The 19,770-nt window shown below is 33.1% G+C and overlaps 2 long non-coding RNA genes across 2 annotated transcripts in view; one reads left to right on the top strand and one right to left on the bottom strand.

The window, feature by feature from the left end:
- The window catches only part of LOC309629843, an 864,222-nt gene that overhangs the window by 182,524 nt on the left and 661,928 nt on the right, over nucleotides 1–19,770 (bottom strand). The window lies entirely within an intron of this gene.
- LOC309629838 overlaps nucleotides 18,499–19,770 on the top strand; it is a 672,195-nt gene continuing 670,923 nt past the window's right edge. Inside the window, exon 1 of the long non-coding RNA XR_014245259.1 lies at nucleotides 18,499–18,540. This is a non-coding gene — a long non-coding RNA (uncharacterized lncRNA). The remainder of the gene's footprint in view (nucleotides 18,541–19,770) is intronic.

The following is a 19,770-nucleotide window of genomic DNA, read 5'->3' as shown; positions in this document are numbered from 1 at the left end:
CAGTTTGCTAGTATTTTGTTGAAGATTTTTGCATCTATATTCATCCGTGTTATTGGCTTGTAATTTTGTTTTTTGTGGTATCATTGTCTGGTTTTGGTATCAGGGTGGTGCTGACCTCTTAGAATTTGTTTGGAAGTATTCCTTTCTCTGCAAGTTTCTGGAATAGTTTCAGAAGGATAGGTGGTAACTGTTCTCTAAATGTTTGGTGGAATTCACCTGTGAAACCATCTGGTCATGGACCTTTGTTTGTTGGGAGTATTTTAATCACAGATTCAATTTCAGTACTTGTAATTGGTCTGTTCATATTTTCTATTACTTCCTGGTTCAGTCTTGGGAGATTGTACCTTTCTAAGAATTTGTCCATTTCTTCTAGGTTGTCTATTTTATCACTGTATAATTGCTTGTAGTAGTTTCTTGTAATTCTTTTTATTTCTGTGACTAAATAAATAAATACAAATAAAGAAACATCTCCCATGCAGAAAAATTCTAAATCATTTATGTAAAACTACCCTCAAGGAGGTGGAGCAAACCTCTTTTCTTCTTAACTATGGCTATGCAGAGTGACTTCTGGCCAAAGAGTATAGAATGGGGAAAAGCATAACTTTTCAGTGAAAAACTTGATGAATACTATCTCAGCCAGGTGATCAATGTCAATATCAGTGGTAATTAGGCATGTAGATAGTATGTGCCCTTGATATGATTTGATGAGAATGGCACTTCACCTCTCGTCTTCTTTCTGAAAACCCATAACCCCAATCTAATGAGAACAACATTAGATATGTCCCCATGAGGGAATTTCTACAAAATGCCTGACTGCTACTCCTTAAAACTGGCAAAGTCATTAGAAAAAAAATTTTTTTAAAGTCTAGTAGACTGTCACAGCCAAGAGAAGCCTAAGGAAATATGAGTACTAAATGTAATGGGGGATCCTAGGTGGGATCCTGGAACAGAAAAAGTACACTAGGTAAAAACTAAAAAATTTGAATAAATTATAGACCTCAGTTAATAATAATGGTTATGTGTCAATATTGGCTTATTGTGACAAATTTATCATGTAAAATGGTAATAGGGAAAATTAGATTTTTGGATACAGGAACACACTATACTATCTTTGCAAATTTACTCTAAAATTATTTATAATAAAGACATTTTTGAAAATCAAACTAGTTCTTGTGAATCCAGTGCAATGTTATTGCTACAAATGGGAACATCTTCTGTAAAGATCAACTTCTCTTTTTTACAACCAGTAGCTATGATTTGCTTTTTAATAGAGATCTGGTACTGATCAAAGAATTAAAATATATTTATGTCACACATTAAGTTTAGGTTACCTTATAATTACTAGATGACTATTAAATATGGTAGAAATTATTGTGTGAATATTTTATAGAGGATATTTTCAAGTATAAAATTATCATATGAGAGATACACATTATGAACATGTGTGCTTCAATAGAAACATTTTACTAATTTTTCCTTAAAATGCTTTTTCATAAAGACCATCCAGTATAATGTGAAGTATACATTTGGTCCTCATTGAACTTAATATATTTTCGGTGTCTTCTTTATTCCCTAACTTTCATTTTACAAATTTCAAGTTTACACTGATTTATAAAAATTATCTTTTATATAGATTCTCTAACTTTTAAATTTTGCTTTAGCTCTCTCACTCTGCTATATAAATTTATTTGTTCGCTAGTTTGTTTTTCAGACACTGAGTGATTAAGTGGACATCATGACATTTCCCCCCTAAAATTCTGTGTATATCTTTATATGCATATCATAAGAATAAGACCATTTTCTTACATAAACACAGTATCATTATATGACATTAGAAAATTAGCAACAATCTCAGGAAATATCCAATATATAGTACATTTTCAAATATCCCCAACTGTCACAAAATGTCTTTTACTGATATTTATAAAGTAAGAATTCAGTCACAGCTCCTGAATTGCTTTGTTATGACTTTTTGTGTATTTAATCCAGAATTTCCCCTTACATTTTAGACCCTGAATAGCCAAAGCAATCTTGAGAAAGAAGAACAAAGCTGGAGGTATTGGATTTCCTAATTTCAAACGATATTATAAAACTATAGTAACAAAAACAATTTGGCACTGGCGTAAAAAGACATAGATCAATGGAACAGAATAGAGAGCCCAGAAATAACCCCACACATATATGGTTAATTGTTTAATGAAAAGGAACCATGAATATACAATGAGGAAAGTATACTCTCTTTAATAAATGATGTTTGGAAAACTGGATAACCACATAGAGAACAATAAAACTGGACCCCTATCTTACACCATCCACAAAAATAAACTCAAATTATATTAAGGACCTGAAACCCTAAAACTTGAAGGAATCATTGGAAGTAAGCTCCTTGAATCAGACTTTGTGATGATTTAAAAAAAATTTTTTTTGCACTTGACACTAAAAGCGAAGGCAACAAAAGCAAAAATAAACAAGTGAGACTACATCAAACTAAAAAGCATTTTAAGGCAAAATTAGTAAACAAAGAGTGCATTTGAGGAATTGAGAGTTCAAAGTATAGTTTCATTGGTTGAGTTATAAAAGTCTTTCATTGGCTGAGCTCTTGCCAGGCCAAAAGAGGAAGTCTTTCTCCTTCCTCTTGGGCTCTGCTAATGTCATAGCAGACAATTTTTATTTTAATTGAGATTACTGTTTATTAATTTTTATACAGTGATCCCATTTCTGATTAAATATCCAAAGGAAATGAAATCATTATCTTAGAAATACATATGCACCCCCATATTCATTGCAGCATTATTTACAATAGCCAAGACATGGAAGCAACCTAAGTGTACATCAGTGGAGGGATGGATAAAGAAAATGTGGCATATATGTATAATGTACATAATAGAATATTATTCAACCACAAAAAGAAGGAAATCTTACCATATGTGACCACTTGGATGGACTTTGAGGACATGCTACCTGAATAAGTCAGATAGAGAAAGAGAAATACAGGGAAAGTATCATCTCACTTATATGCAAAAATCTAAAAAAAAAACAAAAACAAAACAAAACCCAGACTCATAGATAAAGAAAACAGATTGGTGGTTGCCAGAGGTGGTGGATGGGAGGGAGGGGGAAAAATGGACGAAGGTGGTCAAAAGGCAAAAACTTCCTGTTATTAGATATGTTCTGGGGATGTAATGTACAACATGATGACTTTAGAATATGAAAAAAAAGAAAAGTCTTACGTCTGGGTGTCTCTGTTTTTAGACACCTAAAGGTAATTTTGTCCTTAACTATTCCAATAAATTTACATCAAATCCTTATCCTCTATCCTGGGATAGTCCCTTCCCAACATATTCCTGAGGGTTAACTTCTTTTACCCAACTTATGTTCTGATTTATATTAATAATCATTTTGCCATTTTTGGCTAGACAAATTTTAATCACTCTTAATGAGGAAATCCTAAGATAGATAGACTATTCATGGCTTTACTGGAGCCTAAAGCAGTGTTCTAAACAGCTTGCATCCAAGATTGAACTTTGACCATATTTTGACTTCCTTGCTTCCTTAAGTTCCAGCTACTCTTCCAAGCTCAGTACTCCAGCATCCCAATCTATTCAAGTTACATATATACACCCATTAAATTCCTCTGGTGCTTAAGTTAGGAATACATGGTTTCTCTTACATATATCCAAATTTCATCAGCTATGTGAATAAAGAACCACAAGCTTGAATCTATAAATTCTTTAGCTCAAAGCAGGGATTGAGAATCTGGACTTCCTGTGAACATGCTAAAAATTTTTCTTCTGAGCTGCAGTGCTGTGGTAGCCAAAAGCAAATGTTGAGCTTGATCCTTTAGAATGCCAGCTTATAATATTAGTAGAATGTATAGTTTCACTAGGTTCAAGGTAAGGAAATTCTTCAGAAAGATTGAGGCTCTGAGAATTTGAAAGTTTTATGTAAGAGAATTATAAAATCACAGAGTGTATCAAAATATCAACTCCCACTGAGTCTCACTTGTCTGCTGAGGCAGATTCTCTTGCTAGAAGATGTTTTAATTTCTCAATATAAGAAACATACCATTCAAAAAGAAGGACTCAAATTGTCCCTATGGCACATGTTCCCTATACTTAGATTTTGTATTTTTCCCCCAGACATGCAATTAAGTCATAATTCAGCATGCACCATGTTCATTTACAAAGTCAAACTTAAAATATACATAATTGAAAAATTTTATAATTTATTTATATCAGCAAAAATTTGTAGATATATGGTAGGAATCGATTCCTAGTGATATAAACCAAATACACAAAAGTATAGTTTATTATTTTTAAACAGTATTAGATAATATACCATCTTTTATTAAACAGTAAAACCTAATATATTTCTGTGAAACACAGATACACATGCTTTATATATGAATGAAATATAAAATAAAGCATAAGCAATGAGAAATAAGTTTTAGATTCAGCTGTGTCAATAAATATATGATGCATAAATATTTATTGAGTTAAATATGATAGTTCACACCATTGAGGACTTTTCTTATAATTTCACCAAATGGGAACTCAATTGATGAAAACTAAATGGTTCTGAGATTATATTAACTCCTGGAATAACATATAGATAAAAATACGAAATAGGGATCCTGCAATGGATTTACCTTATGAAATCTTATCATTCAACTCCTTAAACATAATTCCTCATGTTATTCCAGGAGACATCCCCTTCATCAAAGCTTGAGAAAAATATTGGTTTTGAAAACACCTACATCTTTGAAGAGTGCATAGTGGATATTTTCTGAAGACTGGAGATACAGGAGGGAGACATAATAGTTGAAATAATCTCTCTGCCTTTTTGTAGTAACAGTAGGATCCCAGCATACTAGGAGTCAAGTAGTAGGGTTAACAATAGAGGAAATGTAGGGATGATTTGAGGAAATGGCAGGAGAGCTAGCGTGGATATCAGCATAGTCTAGTAAGGTATTTTTCGAATTAACTAATTGATCATGGAGTTTTCAGGATCTAAATAGACAGCTCACAAAAGGCCATATTGATTTGCATAAGTAAAAAATTCTAGTTCCACTAGCATAAAGCCACTCACTTTCAAGAACTCTGTTTTGAGTTCACCCACTTGGAATAACTTCAGTGAAGGGAGATGTTGATGAAGGACACTGCAGTGAGAACACAATTACATTCTGTGAACTTTTTATCCAAGTCTCCATGTCATTGGCCAGTGGATATTAACCAAGGTAATTTTACTGGAAAAGGAAATAACCAATATTTTGGATTATTGGACTTTGAAAACTGAACAAAAACTAATTTCTGACAACCTAGGATGCAAGTGTGGTCCGTTAGTTAAATGGAAGTTTCTGTGTAGATCACAGAATTTTAACCAATATGCAGCTTGCAATAGATCAAATAAGATCTAGATCAGAACAAATTCCTACAGTGGCTTCCAGATCTGCAAAGTTAAAGGTATTATGGAAAATTTAGCAAGCCAAGATCCTTAGAACTCCTTCCCTATGAAAAGAATGAAATGAAAGCAATCCCATGATCCTAAGGACTGCAAAGATTAGTACCAATGTCAAAATTTTGAAAAATGTTTTTGTTTCATGGTTTCTATCACTTTCTTGAACAGATTTTATAATTGGAACACAGGTGAATCTTGGAGAAGATAAATGATTGTAATAAATTTAATAAAATGACAACTTTCAGTTGTAGCTGCTGTTCTAAATGAGATATCCTTCTTGGAGTTTTCAGTACAATACAGACTCTTGTACTTTGCATGAAGTTATGTTCTGGCAAATGCTTATTTTCTCTGTGACAACAGATCTCAAAGTGTGAACTGTGGGACCCTGATGGGAGATGTTTGTGTATGTGTGCATGTGTGTGTATGTATATGTGTTAGGGCTAAAGCAAGTTACTACTTTTTTATTTAATGTATAAGAAAAATCACGAGATATGGCTCCTGAAATTTTTCCTGGTGGCCGGTGAGGACAAAACTATAGTTATATAATATAGAATATTTGCCTTTTTCAGTTTGGTGACATTTGCACAAATGATGCCTAAGAAGTAGTGGGTAAGACTGTTGGCACATTAGAACAAATCATTCTAGTGGTCCTTAAGAGAAGGAAATTAATATGGTGCTTGAGGACAGAAATTAATGTATCAATGCTTTGCAAGTTCTGAAGAAAATAATGTTTAACCTTAGTTTTTTCTGTTTTTTTTTTAAATTTTAAATTTTTTTCAAAAGAAGCTGTCCCTGAAATATACAGACAAGAGATAGAGAGTCCCAAGCACAGAAGAAAGAATATTATGTTGCACGTATGATCTATCCAGAAGTTTGTCTGAACATACAATTGCAAATTGCAACAACATACCCACATTTTTGAGGAAGCCCTAGGGTAGCAGAGGTGACAGGGAGGAAATGAAGATCCACCAAGAGTTGAATCCACTCTTGCAACTTCTCTGACTTGGAGAGCTAGTTTCAATGACTCTCCAGCATTTCTGAACCATTAGGTAACACAAAGGAGTCTAGGTAATACTGGATTCCTCATTTATAATGTAGTATGATTACTTAATGTAGCTATAAAGCTGAAGTATGTTATTTAGAATACATTTACATTGAGCTGGACTCTAACTTCTTTGGTTAAAAATTTGATTATAAGTATTATATTACTAAAACTGGAATATTGTTTCATCCTAGAGTTGGAAAACAGGCAAGACTTATTTTTATACCTTGCCCACTAACAAATGGTAAATTATAAATGCTTTGTAAAGTAATATTACTGACAATGGTGCAACTATTGCTACTATTTAAGTTTTTATTGCTATTATATCAGAGTACTTGTCAATGTGAGATATAAGACAAGTTTATTCATTGCTAACTATTTTATACTTTTAGGAAAATTAAAAGTATTTTTGCTTTTCCATCCTTGGTTTATAATTTAAAATAATAACTATTTGTTATTATAAATTATATTTATAATTATAATTTATTATAATTATAAATTTATAATATAATTTATAATATTATAAATTATATTTATAATTCTTACTATAAGTTTGTTTTGGAATAATTATTTTGTGTTTCTTTTGACATTATCAAAGAGGTCATTCTTCATTTCTTCTACTAAAAAAGAACTATTACCTCATGGAATTATTTAATAAACATTAAATTCATCCTCATATATAAAAAATTTGTATTTTCAGGAGAAAGTTTTGTATGTAACTGCCATAGAATAATATTATTATGTAAAATATTGTTTTGTCTTAGAATAGCTTCAAGAGGAATTATATTCGAAAATAGGAACATTCTTTAAATATTGTGAAATCATACTATCAACTAGCATGAGGGCATTTTTTATAGATGTTTCCTAAATTTGTACTGAATAAAATGGTTACACTATGTAATGACTATCATTTATTTTATTAAACCTTAATCCAAATAGTTGCTTTTTACCAGTTAGTTGTATTCATTCATTTTAAACTGAACTTCTTTATTTTGAGATAATTTTAGATTCACAGCCAGTTGTACAAATCATATTGAGAGATACCATGTACTCTGCACTTATTTTCACCCAATATCTTGTGAAACTATAGTACAATATTATAACCAGGATATTGGTATTGGTACAGTCATGATGCAGGACATTTTCATCACCACAAGCAACTATCTCATTGCCCTTTTATAGCCACATTAACTTCCCTTCTGTCCTCACAGCCATCTTAACTCCTGACAATCACTAACGTTATCCATTTCTAAAATTATGTCATTTCAAGAATGTTTTAAAAATGGAATGATATAAAATGTGAACTTTAGATATTGGCCTTTTTCACTCAGTGTAAGTCTCAAAATACATCCAGTTTGCTGTATGTATCAAGAATTTGTTCTTTTCATTGTAGAGTAGCATCCATGGTATAGATGTACTACAGTTTGATTAACCATTCTGCCATTAAAGGGGTGGGTTCCAGCTTTTGGCTAATACAAATAAAGTTATAAATATTTTAGCACAGATTTTTGTGTGAACATAGCTTTCATTTATGTAAAGTAAATACCAAAGTGTGTAATTGCTAGGTTGTATGGTAGTTACATGATTGATATTATTAGGATCTACCAAACTTTTCCAGAGAGCTTATACAAATTGATAAACCTTCCAACAAAGCATGAGTGATCCAGTTTCTTCATATCCTCTCCAGGATTTGGTTTTCACTGTTTTTTATTTCAACCATTCTAATAGGTATATAGTGATATTGTATTGTGGTTTTAATTTGCACTTCCCTAATGTCTAATGATGTTCAACATCTTTTCATGTAATTTTTTGTCATCTCTGCATCTTATTTAGTAAAATATCTCTTTATGTCTTTTGTCCATTTTCTAGCTGGGATTTTTGTTTATTTGTTTTACTGTTGGGATTTGAGAGTTCTTTAGGTATTCTACATACTAGTCCTTGTATTCTAGATAGGTGACTTGCAAATATATTCTCCTAGTCTATGGTTTATCTTCATTCTTTTTCAGAGTGTTTAGCTGAGCAAAGATTTTTTAATCTTTATGAAGTCCAATTTATCAATTTTTGCTTTGATGGATCATATTGTGATGTCAATTCTAAGTACTTTTTGCCTTGCCCTAGATACACAAAGATTTTCTCCAAAGTTGTTTTTCGTTTATTTGTTTTGTTTTTTTTGTTTGTTTGTTTTCCCTTATGGAAGTGCAATTGCTCCAGCACCATTACTTGAGAAGGCTATCTTTCCCCATTTGAATTACATTTGAACCTTTGACAAAAATCATCTGTGCATATATGTGTAGCTCTATTTCTGGTTTCTTAATTCTACTCCATTGTCCTATGTGCCTATGCCTGCACCGCATAGAGTCTTGGTTAATATAGCCATATATTTTTTATTAATATAGCCATTGATTTTTTGCAATCAGGCAGTGCGGGGGCCACCCAGAATCCAGGAGTAAAGTGGTACTCTAAATTGTCAGCACCGCAGTGGGACCCCGTGCTGTCTCCAGGCAGGTTTTTTTTTTTTTTAATTAATTAATTATTTATTTTTGGCTGCATTAGGTCTTCGGTGCTGCGCGTGGGCTTTCTCTAGTTGCGGCGAGCGGGGGCTACTTTTCGTTGCGTTGTGCAGGCTTCTCATTACGGTGGCTTCTCTTGTTGCCGAGCATGGGTTCTAGGCACACAGGCTTCAGTAGTTGTGGCATGTGGGCTCAGTAGTTGTGGCTCGTGGGCTCTAGAGCTCAGGCTCAGTAGTTGTGGTGCACAGGCTTAGTTGCTCCGTGGCATGTGGGATCTTCCCGGACCAGGGATCGAACCTGTGTCCCCTGCATTGGCAGGAGGATTCTTAACTACTGTGCCAGTCTTGAAATCCAGTAGATTGATTACTCTCAACTTATTCTTCTTTTCCAAAATTGTTTCAGCTACTTCCTTTGCTTTTCCATACAGATTTAAAAATAATTTTATCCATACTTTAAAAGTCTTACTGAGATTTTGATAGGAAATGTTTTAAACTTTTATATCAACTTAGGGAGAATTGGCATCTTCATTATTTTTGACTGTACCAGTCCATAAGCACAGTGCCTTCATTTATTTAGATTTTATGAGTTTCTTACATCAGTGTTTTATAGTCTTCAGTATATAAATTCTGTAAAAGTTTTTTTAGAATTTCTCCTAATATTTTTGGGTGTTTGTATCTGGTAATGAATTGTTAGTTTCACTGTGCATGTGTTCATTGCTACTATATAGAAATACAATTGTTCTTTTTCTGTTTACCTTAGTATATAGAAATATAATTGTTCTTTGTATATTTATTTTGTATCCTACAAACTTACTCAGCTAACTTATTAGTTCTAGTATACTGCTGTAGATTCCTTAGGGTTTTCTATATAGACAATAATTTCATCTGAAAATAGGAAAAGTTATTTTTCTTCTTTTCTGATTCTGGTAATATGCTTTTTATTTTCTTGCACTGCCTAGAATTTCCAATACTATAGAGAGTAAGAGTGGTGAGAGTGGGCGATCTTGCCTTGTTTCAGATATTAAAGGGAAAGATACTCGGTCTTTCACCGTTGGGTACAGTTAGTTGTAGATTTTATTTAGGTGTTATTTATCAAATTGAAGAAGTTCTCTATTCCTGTTTTTCAGAGAGTTGTTTTTTTTTTTTTTTAACATGGATGGATGTTGAATTTTTTCAAATATTTTTTCCACATTGATGGATAGTATTGTATAATTTTTATTAGCCTCTTAATAAGATATTTTACATTGACTGATTTTGAATATTGAATAAACTCCATTTGTTCATGATGTATAATTTTTTGCATGTTGCTGAACTCTGGTAATTTTTTTTTCTTATGACTACTGCATCTATATCCATGAGGGTTATTGGTCTGTAGTTTTCTTACTTTGTATTGACATGGTCTGTTTTTTTGTATTAGGGTCACACAAGCTTATAAAACTACTTGGAAAGTGTTCTCTATGTTTCTGTATCTGGAAAAAGTTGTGAAGAATTTATGTTAACTTTTCTTTAAACTTTTTATAGAATATTCCAGTCCATCTGGGCCAGGAGATTTTTTTAAAGGAATTTTTTTTAAATCAGTAATTCAGTTTCCTTAATAGTTATAATTTATAATTAAAATAATCTCTTTCATATTGTGTGAATTGTGTTAGTTGGTGATTTGGGGGAATTTGGTGCATTTAATCTAAGTCATAAAATTTCTGTGTAGAGTTCTTTGTATCATTTTAAAAAATATTTTTGGTGTCTGCAGTGTCTGTAGTAATATCCTCTATTTTATTCCTGATACTGATAATTTGTGTTTCCTTTTTTCCTTTACATTATTCATAGAGATTTGCCAATTTTATTGTCATTTTGAAACAAGGCAACTTGTTATTTATTTTCTTTATTGTTTTTCTTTTTAAAATTTTGATGATTTCTGCTCTTATATTTATTGCTTTCTTCCTTCTTCTTACCTTAGTGTTATTTTGTTTTCCTTTTTCTAGGTCCTAGAGGTGGGAATTTAGATTACTGATTTGATATTTTCTATCTTTTTCAATATATAATGCAGTGCTGAAGTTTTCCTTTTTAGTATAGCTTTAGCTGTGTCTCCCAACTTTGGTAGATTGTATTTTCATTTTTATTTGCTTCAACATAGTTTCCTTTTCTGGCCTTATAGAATGAGTTGGGAAGTATTTTATTCTGTATTTTTTAGAAGAGTTTGAGAAGGATTGGTATTAATTCTTTTTTAAATGATTGTGGATTCACCAGGTAATGTTTCTGGGCCTGGGCTTTGGTTTGTGATAATCTTTTTATTACTGTTTCAACTCAGGTTTTCTATTTCTTTCTGAGTCAGTTTTCGTAGCTTGTGTCTTATTAAGAATGTGCCCATTTTACTAGGTTACCTAATTTGTTAGCATGCAGTTTTTATTATTGTTTTATTACCTTATAATCTTCTTTATATTCATAAGTTTGGTAGCAATAACCACTCTTTTATTTCTTATTTTAATAAATTGGGTCTTCTCAGTCTTTCTCCTCTCTTTCTATCATTCCAGCTAAAAGTTTTTGTTCTTCTTTAATGTTCTCAGGGAAACAACTTTTGGTTTCAATGATTTTTCTTTATTGTTTTTAATGTTCTGTATTGGATTTACTCTTTTCTAATATTTATTATTTCCATCCTTATTTCTTTCCTTCTTCTTCCTTTGGATTTATATCTCTCCTTTTTTCCCTAGTTTATTAACACAGAAGGACAGGTTACTGATTTAAGATATTTCTTTTTATAATGTAGCTATTTAACATTATAAACTTCCCTCTCAGCACTATTTTAGTTGCATACCACAAATTTTGGAATGCTGCATTTTTTGTTTTTTTTCCATCTCAAAGTATTTTCTAGTTTCTTCTGTGATTTATTCATTGAGGCATCGGCTATATAATAGTGTATTGTTTAATTAACATATATTTGTGAATTTCAGAAATTTTCTTCTGTTATTCTTTTTAATTTTATTCTTGTGTGGTCAAGAGAATATACTTTGTAAGATGTCAATTATTTTAAATCTATTGATCCTTATTTTATGGCTTCATATCTAGTCTGTCCTGGAGAATGTTCCATATATGCTTGAAAAGAATGTGTATTCTGCTTTTGATAACTAGTGTTTCTTTCTTTTCTTCCAAGTGGATACTCTCCATTGACCTATCTTGAAGGTAGCTGATTTTTCTTCTATCAGTTCAAATCTGCTATCCATCCCCTCTCTGATGTTTCTGCAAGTTACCATAAGATCAACATCAAGTAACTTTGACACTGTACCTTGACCCTCCCCCATGCCTCCTCACAATGGAGTTTGGGAACATGGAAGAATAGCGGGTCAATTTTGTGGTTTCCAGACTTTTATACCTGTCTTCATTGACTCCTTAATTCATTCAAACAAAGATTTATTGAGCACTCTGTGTGCATCAGCTGCTCTTCTAGGATGTATCAACAAAAAGCCCAGAAAATATCCATGTTGACATTCTTTAGGAGGTAGACAGGAAATAAACAAATACACACACATACTGTTACTGTTAAAGTAAAAGAAATAGATCTGATACAGAGTCAGATTTGTTCTTCCCTATTACAATATCAGGCATCTCTATGCTCTTTTAGAAAGGAAAATAAGTAATGGAGAGCTGTAGACACAGATACTATTGTTTTATATAGAATAATTAACACAATACTTTTTGAGAAGCTTTCCCATAAACAGTGACCTGAATAAAATGAGGGAGGCTGCTAGGCAGGGATATGGAGGGTTGAAGGAGCATTAAAGCAGAGGCAAGGGCAAGTACAAATTACTAAATAGGAACAAAATTGGAGAGTTCAAAGAATAGCACAGTTGACAAACAGTATGACTGGATCCCAGTGGGAAAAAAAAATGGTGAAGAAAGCAGAGTTTGAAGGAAACCAGATCCTATAAGGCCTCGTAAGCCATGCTAGAAACTTAAATTAGTTTTTATTTATTTTCATTTAGTTTTAAAGAAAATTATACATCTTAAAAGAAAAATTCAGAAAGTAGGAGAATTTTGGGGAAATTTGCCTTCTGAATATATTACACGTACCTGAAAACAATATATAGCTCAAACCAAATTAAATGATCAAGCTTAAAGTTACTCCTGAATCATAACTGGCCTATTTCTACAGTCAGTAAGTACAAAATGAGTAGTACAATTTATTCAAGATTACCCTTCAACTCTCACTTTTCATTTTAATTTCATGGGGACTGTTATTAAGTATTGACCTCTTAATTGTCTTTAGAATATCTACTAAAATTCATTTTCCAGGATAAATTTATTCCATCAAAATTGTTATAGTAATAAATACATGCAAGAGAAATAAAGCAATAAATTTACTATTGTAAATTTTAAACTATTTGTTTCTCTTTAATGTTCTCAAATCCTGGTGTCCATTCATATCTAGATGAATTTTACTCTTTGTAATCCTGAAATAAATACAATTTTTCATCACTTTTTTCACTTAACATTATATCATTTTATTATTGTGCTGTTGTATCCATTCTATGCCTAAACCCGCAATTATAGTAAAGAACAACTGTATGTTACCAACTCAATAATGCAAGTTATATTTCATAATCAATACAGGGTACCTAATATAATATTAACTTACACATTATATTTATTATACAGGAAAATTAATTTGTAATTCAATTTGTCCTCATAGAATAAGGGTAAATTTTACTCTGGTAGCCTTGCTTCAGTAACCTCATTATAGACTTTACCTTAGCACTAGATGAGTTTTTCTAAGATTTTGCACTGATTGAAATTTGACATGAAACAAAGGATATATATTTTCTTTCAACACCAGTTTATAATTTCAGAATTCAAATGTGCTATTGTATAGCACTTCATTGGTTGAAAAAAATTTAATCCTATCTAAAGGCAGTAGCAATGCATATTCAAAATGTTTCAAATGCTGTACCATAATTGTACATTTCCTAGTCCTGTTATGATTGCAGAATAAATATACTTTCATTTCAGTTTGTTATTTTAGAGATATGTCTTGTGGGTAAGAAAGAAAGTAATAATTTCTTGTCACAAGAAAGCTATAATTATGTGTATTTATATTTAACCTTTGTAGATGCTATTCATTAGCATCTAGTTGTGCCCGCATGGTTTATATTTTGATACACAACTTTTGTATAATGCCTTTAATGATTATGGTAATCTTTGACTTGGAACTTTTTTTTCTTTAAAAGTACTGCATTAGTGTCAGAGTGCAAACTTCGGAAAACAAGGTTCCAGTGGCAGCCACACCTTTTTCTACTATTATAATAAATTCAATCATGTGAATACCACTTTTAGAAAACATCTGCTCTTTTGTTATAAAATTGTAAGATAACCCTGAAAGAACTGATCCTCAAGAGCAGATGCTGAAGAGGAAGAACATAGAACTGCACTGACTCAAGGGAAATCAAACTGATAAAATAAAAGGAGGGGAGAGATCTAGCTACCCTGAATTTTCACATCTTATAGTGACAAATAAAATTAAAATCCTTCTCATCAACTAGTTTTACTGTCTTGTAGAGGCAAGTAGAGCACATCATCAAGAAGAAATCCGCATTCTTTTTTAAGTATCTGTTTGATTCCTTTCATCATTTGTCATCACCTTCATGTAGATTATGTATTATTAACAATAACTTTTGTACAGGTTTTTGAAACTTGAAATGAATTTTGCCACCCTGACATGTTTCTCAGTCGCTCATACACACTAATGTTTTGGATTTAGGGAATCACAACTGCTTTTATCCCTTAAAAATTTTTTTTTAGATTTTGTTCTCACTTTTGAATGTGTTTACTGGAATAAAAAATAAGTAGAAAGTGCTAAAATTAGAGCAAAATAATCAGGATTCATTTTTGGCCTATGAATGGATTATTGTGTAATATGCTAATGGCTGAGGACAAGTCATTTTTGTCTTTCAGAGAGGGTAAAATAGGTGTTTTACCTCAAAACTTAAAATGTCATCTTTTTAGTTTCCAGATGTTCAAATACTATGAACATTTAAAAAAGAAATATAAAACAGAACATAAAATTTTCGCATTTTATTTCACCCTACTACTAGATGTCATAACACTAATATTTATATTAAATATAACAATATATTCTGTTTGTACGTATGTGTTTATGTACACTTAGTACCTATGTCATAATCAATGATTGCCTATGTTATTTATAGTGATACTTCTCTTTTCTGGTACATATAATATGATTTTATTTTGCAAACATCTAGTTGAACATTATTATCTTATATAACTCAAAGTGAATTACCTGACTCTTGATGGATCAACAATTCCACTAGTTTTCTGTTATAATCTGGCTGAAAAGGCCAACCTCAATTTACAGTGCTTCTTGCTAGAGAAGGTTCTTAGGGAAGAATGGATTTTCCACCCTGTTTGGGACTAATCTGTCTTCTGCTAAGAGCAGATCTTTCTTTCATTATCTTGTGGTAGATAAACTGCTAGCCTAATATAGCACCCAATTTCTAAGTTTCTCAGGTACTCATTTACCTAACATAAATGTGGCCTTTTTATAATCCTCCTTTCTTCTAATTTGTTTGTTCTTACTTCTTTGCTTCTTCAGCAGTTTTCATAACACACTTACTTGAAAAAATTCACTGTGAATACAGCACTAATATTTACCCATTAATGTTAGTTACTCGCTAATACAATTCTCAGTTTGTTTCTCAATATAGATTTGTTAAAAACATTAAAATGGTTATCCTTATTTAAAATATTTAAAGGATTCAACAACCATTAAGCATAAGCTCTTAAGAACTGCAAAGGTATAAACAAATAAAATGTGCTTTATTGTGATTAGTAATTGAAGTCAATGATGATATAACAGATTTGCAATACTGAATGATATTGAGTTCAGTTTCTTTTTATAAGATTTTGAGTATGATATTTATGTTCCAAATTATTTACTGAAACTGATTTTTTATTGAAGTATAGTTGATTTACAGTATTTTGCCAATCTCTGCTGTACAGCAAAGTGACTCAGTTATATACATATAGACATTCTTTCTTTATAGTCTTTTCCATTATGGTTTATCATAAGATATTGAATATATCAATAGTTCCCTGTGCTATATGGTAGGACCTTGTTGTTTATCCATCCTATATATAATAGTTTACATCTGCTAATCCCAGATTAGCAGGGGAGGAAAGTGGGTGGGGTGGGGTAGGGAAGGACTGGAGTTTGAGATTAACAGATGAAACTGATTTTGAATAAACTTTTGTGTTTCTCTATAGAGAATACTTCTCATATATTGCTTTTTGTCAATATCTCCCATTAGATATAAAGGACAACATAGAGTACTGTTAAAACAAAAACAAAAACAAACAGGAAAATACAGATCTAAAAAGTGTCTTGAAAGACCTGCAGCTGTGATTACTGTACATGAAACTGACACATATCAAATGTATAAGTAACCAGGCTGAGTGTCAAGAGATTTGGGGGAAAAAATAAACCCTCCCCTCCCACACAGAAAAAAAAGTAGTAAGTAGAGTGACAGGACCAAACAACTCTGAGTATTTGAATCTAAAAATATTCTTAGTGGCCTTTTCCCTTCAAGATGTTGAAGGAGTAAGATGTGGAGATCACCTTCCTCCCCACAAATACATCAAAAATACATCTACATGTGGAACAACTCCTACAGAACACCTACTGAACGCTGGCAGAAGACCTCAGCCTTCCCAAAAGGCAAGAAACTCCCCACCTACTTGGGTAAGGCAAAAGAAAAAAGGAAAAACAGAGACAAAAGAATAGGGATGGGGCTTCCCTGGTGGCGCAGTGGTTGAGAATCTGCCTGCCAATGCAGGGGACATGGGTTTGAGCCCTGGTCTGGGAAGATCCCACATGCCGCGGAGCAACTGGGCCCGTGAGCCACAATTACTGAGCCTGCGCGTCTGGAGACTGTGCTCCACAACAAGAGAGGCCGCGATAGTGAGAGGCCCGCACACCGCGATGAAGAGTGGTCCCCACTTGCTGCAACTAGAGAAAGCCCACACACAGAAACAAAGACCCAACACAGCCATAAATAAATAAATAATTTAAAAAAAGAATAGGGATGGACCCTTCACCTCTGGGAGGGAACTGCGAAGGAGGAAAAGTTTCCACACACTAGGAAGCCCCTTCACTGGTGGAGACGGGGGGTGGCAGGGGGAAGCTTCAGAACCATGGAAGAGAGCACAGTAACAGGGGTGCAGAAGGCAAGGCAGAGAGATTCCTGCAAAGTGGATCAGTGCCAACCAGCACTCACCAGCCTGAGAGGCTTGTCTGCTCACCGGCTGGGGCAGGTGGGGGCTGGGAGCTGAGGCTCAGGCTTCGGAGGTCAGATCCCAGGGAGAAGACTGGGGTTGGCTGCGTGAACACAGCCTGAAGGGGGCTAGTGCACCACAGCTGGCAGGGAGGGAGTCTGGGAAAAACTCTGGACCTGCCTAAGAGGCAAGAGACCATTGTTTCAGGGTGCACAAGGAAAGGGGATTCAGAGCACCGCCTAAATGAGCTCCAGAGATGGGCGCGAGCCACAGCTATCAGCGTGGACATGAGAGATGGGCATGAAATGCTAATGCTGCTGCTGCAGCCACCAAGAATCCTGTGTGCAAGCAGGATTAAATGCAAGAAACGTTTAACAAGGACCTACAAGAACTAAAGAGCAAACAATAATTAACAACAAAATAAATGAAATTAAAAATTCTTTAGAAGGAATCAATAGCAGAATACCTGAGGCAGAAGAACGGATAAGTGACCTGGAAGATAAAACAGTGGAAAAAACTACCACAGAGCAGAATAAAGAAAAAAGAATGAAAAGAATTGAGGACAGTCTCAGAGACCTCTGGGACAACATTAAACACACAGACATTTGAATTATAGTGGTCCCAAAAGAAGGAGAGAAAAAGAAAAAGTCTGAGAAAATGTTTGAAGAGATTATAGTTGAGAACTTCCCTAATATGGGAAAGGAAATAGTCAACCAAGTCAAGGAAGCGCAGAGAGTCCCATACAGGATAAATCCAAGAGAAACAAGCCAAGATACATATTAATCAAACTATTACAAATTAAATACAAAGAAAAAATATTAAAAGCAGCAAGGGAAAAGCAACAAATAACATACGAGGGAATATCCATAAGGTTAACAGCTGATCTTACAGCAGAAACTCTGCAAGCCAGAAGGGAGTGGCAGAACATATTTAAAGTGCTGAAAGAGAAAAACCTACAACCAAGATTACTCTACCCAGCAAGGATCTCATTCAGATTCGACAGAGAAATTAAAAGCTTTACAGACAAGCCAAAGCTAAGAGAATTCATCATCACCAAACCAGCCTTACAACAAATGCTAAAGGAACTTCTCTAAGCAGAATACACAAGAGAAGGAAAAGACCTACAATAACAAACCCAAAAGAATTAAGAAATGGTAATAGGAGCATACATATTGATAATTACCTTAAATGTAAATGGATTAAATGCTACAACCAAAAGACATAGACTGGCTGAATGGATACAAAAACAAGACCCGTATATATGCTGTCTACAAGAGACCAACTTCAGACTGAGGAACACATACACACTGAAAGTGAGGGGACAGAAAAAGATATTCCTTGCAAATGGAAATCAAAAGAAAGCTGGAGTAGCAATTCTCATATCAGACAAAATAGACTTTAAAATAAAGATTATTACAAGAGACAAAGAGGACACTACATAATGATAAATGGATCAATCCAAGAAAAAGATATAACAATTTTAAATATTTATGCATCCAACATAAGAGCACCTAAACTAATAAGGTAAATGCTAACAAGTGTGAAAGGGGAAGTCAACAGTAACACAAAAATAGTATGAGACTTTAACAGTCCACTTTCACTGATGGACAGATCAACCAAAATGAAAACAAATAAGGAAACACAAGCTTTAAATGACACATTAAACAAATGGACTTAATTGATATTTATAGGACATTCTATCCAAAAACTACAGAATACACTTTCTTCTCAAGTACTCATGGAACATTCTCCAGTATAGATCATATCTTGGGTCACAAATCAAGCCTTGGTCAATATAAGAAAATTGAAATCGTATCAAGTATCATTTCAGACCACAACATTGTGAGACTGGATATCAATTACAGGAAAAACACTGTAAAAATTCAAACACATGGAGGCTAAAAAATATGCTACTAAATGACCAAGAGATCACTGAAGAAATCAAAGAGGAAATCAAAAAATACCTAGAAACAAATGATAATGAAACCCCGATGACCCAAAACCTATGGGATGCAGCAAAAGCAGTTGTAAGAAGGAAGTTTATAGCAATTACAATCCTACCTCAAGAAACAAGAAACATCTCAAATAAACAACCTAACCTTACACCTGAAGCAATTAGAGAAAGAAGAAGAACAACAAAAAAAACCCCAAAGTTAGCAAAAGGAAAGAAATCATAATGGTCAGATCAGAAATCAATGAAAAAGAAATTAAGGAAATGATAGCAAAGATCAATAAAACTAAAAGCTGGTTCTTTGGAGAAGATAAACAAAATTGATAAACCGTTAGCCAGACTCATCAGGAAAAAAGGGAGAAGACTCAAATCAACAGAATTAGAAATGAAAATGGAGAAGTAACAACTGACACTGCAGAAATACAAAGGATCATGAGAGATTACTACAAGTAACTATATGCCAATAAAATGGACAACCGGGAAGAAATGGACAAATTCTTAGAAATGCACAACCTTCCGAGACTGAACCAGGAA

This window comes from Balaenoptera borealis (assembly GCF_965194805.1).
Source record: "Balaenoptera borealis genome assembly, chromosome: 5".
Classification (NCBI taxonomy): Eukaryota; Metazoa; Chordata; class Mammalia; order Artiodactyla; family Balaenopteridae; genus Balaenoptera; species Balaenoptera borealis.
This window is presented reverse-complemented; position numbering and strand designations above follow the sequence as displayed.